This window comes from Taudactylus pleione, unplaced genomic scaffold (genome assembly GCF_031769625.1).
Source record: "Taudactylus pleione unplaced genomic scaffold, aTauple2 ptg000479l, whole genome shotgun sequence".
Classification (NCBI taxonomy): Eukaryota; Metazoa; Chordata; class Amphibia; order Anura; family Myobatrachidae; genus Taudactylus; species Taudactylus pleione.
This window is the reverse complement of record NW_028284881.1, coordinates 11,617,544-11,621,029: the sequence shown is the minus strand read 5'-3', so window position 1 is coordinate 11,621,029 and position 3,486 is coordinate 11,617,544.

The following is a 3,486-nucleotide window of genomic DNA, read 5'->3' as shown; positions in this document are numbered from 1 at the left end:
ACTTCAAGCAGGGTAATGATTCAAGCCATGATTGATACATGCTGGTTACTTAATTGTTTAGATGAAGTTAATCATTTACTGTGCATATTATATGTATCCAGAATACATCTCATACCTGTCATACAGTACTATCATGCATGGAAATTACCTCTACTGTTTACAATTCCATTCAACATATGTGAGCAGTATGTAAGCACTATGCAATATGCCTCTCTATTTTCTATGTCATTGCATGAATATCTTTGTTAGAGTAGTATTCAGGATTTCACTTATCATTGTGTTATAATTGAAAGGCTAGCCTACATACAGTATAGCATAACTCAGAACTGCTTTCCAATGAACACATGAGCTCTAAATATTGTTATCTATATTAAGGTGTGGTATATTAAGCAGGCTTGCCTATCCTCCCGATTTGGTCGGGAGCTTCCCGAATATTGTGTGCCGCTCCCGATCCCCCAGAAAGGCAAGCAAGCCTGCCGGCTGCCGTCTGCCCCCCCGACTACTACTAGAAACCCCCGCAGCGAGGGGGGGTCCCGATAAAGTAGTTTGCACTGAATCGCGTCATCATGCTCCGCCCCCTGCTTCACAATGCCTTTATTTTCAGCATTGTGAAGAGAGGACGGGACCACGATGACGCAATCGCACGGTCACGCCCTGCCCCTGTACGGAGTCAGTTACCGGCCACGTCCCCTGAATGTCGGCAACTATGATATTAATTCGACATTCAAATGTCGACATTTACTATGTAGTCACCAGAATGTAGACATGTACAGAATATCGACATGTCAAATGTTGTCATTCACAATGTCAATACTTACATAATGTTGACATTGTGAATGTTGACAATCGACTTGTGGACAATTACATTTTGCATGTACTTTTTATATCACTCTTACCCTAACCGCAGCCTAAACTTATTATAAATTTCAGCACGACTCTAGGCGCCGACTGCAATGTTGGAGGTAAGGCGTAGTGGTGTGGTAGGTAAGCACAGCGTGTCCCGACTGACGAAGCTGTGATCAACAGGGAAACGCGTTAGGCCTACATTTCTGGAGGGATACCGCTGCAAGGATTCCATTTACTAGTCCCAGGAACCTCTACCACCTCTCTGGGACCCTGTGCATAACCTACACAGTGGTCAGTTGCCAGCTGATCAGCCGCCTCTGTAGAGCTCTAAGTCCATGGACTTCAAACACTATAAACCTGTGATCCACTCAGTGGACCAGTTGCACAGCAACAGCAATTTTCCATACAAGGGAGGCCATTCAGCAGACTGCAGCTGCCGGAAACCACCCCCCAGTCGGGACACGCTGTGCTTACCTACCACACCACTGCACCTTACCTCCGACAGTGCAGTCGGCGCCCAGAGTCGTGAGGAGACTCCACCCCTGGAGGTCTGTCTTTGGGCACGGGGACCAGCGCCTTCGTCAGTGCGGCTGCTCTGGGCTCCCCTCCATTCTCCTGCTCTGTGATCACATCGGGAAGTACAGTACAGGTACCATAAAACACAGCTGACTGTGGACTTATTTGTGATCTCCACGACCTGTACTCCTAAGGAGTTGATATGAGGTCTCTGCACGGGTCTCTCACATATACACTTGACTATTGGTTCTCCTTTACATCGGGACTTTAACTGCAAATCAATTGACAATTATATTACATTGGTTTGACATCCAAAATCAATCCTAGTCATTGTTTTGTGGAATCCATTTGATACTACTACACCTACAGGTTGGAATTGAATTCAGATCAAAGCAAGTTTGCTTTTTATTTGCACATCCTCCAGCTATTCGTTCATCATACATGCTGTGATTTTTTATTTTATTTCTTATCTTTCATGCTTTTACATGTGGGGAATGTTTTTGCATTTTATTTGCATTAGATAATTTTATTACCATTTACACTGTTGAAAATATAACTTTGCTTATCTATATTAAATATTTTTTCATTGATCAAATGCTCCAAGCGCTGCCTATTTTTATGTGACGTATATTTCTATATCAAACCAGGACACTACATGTTTTTTTTGTTGCAGCAGCTGCAGCATTTATTAACTAAGAACTAATCAGTTTCTGTGTATACAAGAAGACTCATAACAGCGCTACTAATTGTTGTTTTGTAATACTTTAACCTAAATATAATCCTAACCCTAATTGCAGCCTCCTAATATAGCCCTACTGTAACTCTAAAATCAGGTGTTGACTTTCAACATGTTAGCATTCACAATGACATTCAATATGTCTACATTCAGATTACATACCCTATATTATACAGCACATGACTATTTTAGCAGTTGAAGGTTTCTTTTTAGGTCCATGAGTATATCTGCTGTTACTCTTTAAGATGTAAATTTCCTTTCACCTTCAGTTTACTGAGGTGAGGGAACTTCATCTAAATATAAGGAGGTTTTCAGAACTTATTCATATTTAAATGTTGTTCAGAAGTTTCAATGATATATTTGAACTTACAATATGTAGCATTCCAGTAGGGAAGCTACATGACCTACAATGCAGCCATTAGTTCCCAAACTGAAAGAGGAGAGGCAACGTTTACATATATTTAAATGTAACTATGAAATTAAATACCAATATTTCACAAAATGTTGCTGAAAAGTCCAATATGTCTGTTTATTGCATATTGTCAAGTTGTTGATCTGTTTGATCCTCTGTAATTAGATGGAGGGTTATTTCACTTATGGAGTATGAGCTCTGAGATAGGTTGAACAGTTTTGCTTTTATCTCATATTTGTGTAAGATTTGCTGCAAACATGTCTTCCTTTAGGGATAATAGAAAGGAGCTTGCTAAAAGTACCTTCTCACACATCAGTAAGGAAATCAATGTGTGTGATGAAGATCTTTTCTCAATGTTTAGGAAATTTGAGGGAGTAATGCTTAAAGAAAATAGGTTATGGTGGGAGGTCATAACACTGGAGCAGTATCAAGCAGACCAGTTAATACCTAAAGGTCTGTTGATTCAAAAACCTCCATAATTTACAACATCTAATGAAACATTTAGAAAAGAGTGGAATTCCATTTTGTATAATTGTTCCTTTTCTCTTATAAGTCTGATTTTAAAGGAAAAACATGAGAATTTATCTAAATTAAATGAAGAGATCAATAATCTACAAGTTATGTTACAACCATCTGAAGAATTAGATGATTTTAGAAATGCTTAGAAAACTGTATTGATTAAACTAAATAAGAGTAATAAAGAATTACAGGAAAAAAACACAAAAAATATCTAAGAGAAACCAAAAACATCACTGAACCTATTATAAAGGTCGATAGTGAAGTAATTCACAAAAACAATAAAGGGAAAGAGGGAAGCCCTTATAGGATGGTTTTTAAAAAAAACTCCTAGATGGAGGAAAAAGGACTTATTTGATTCAGGTATTAAAAGCAATAAGAGAGGGAATTGGGATTCCCCTGCAATGAATAAAAATAACACCAGTTCACCAGGCTATAGATGGAACCAAAATAAAAAACC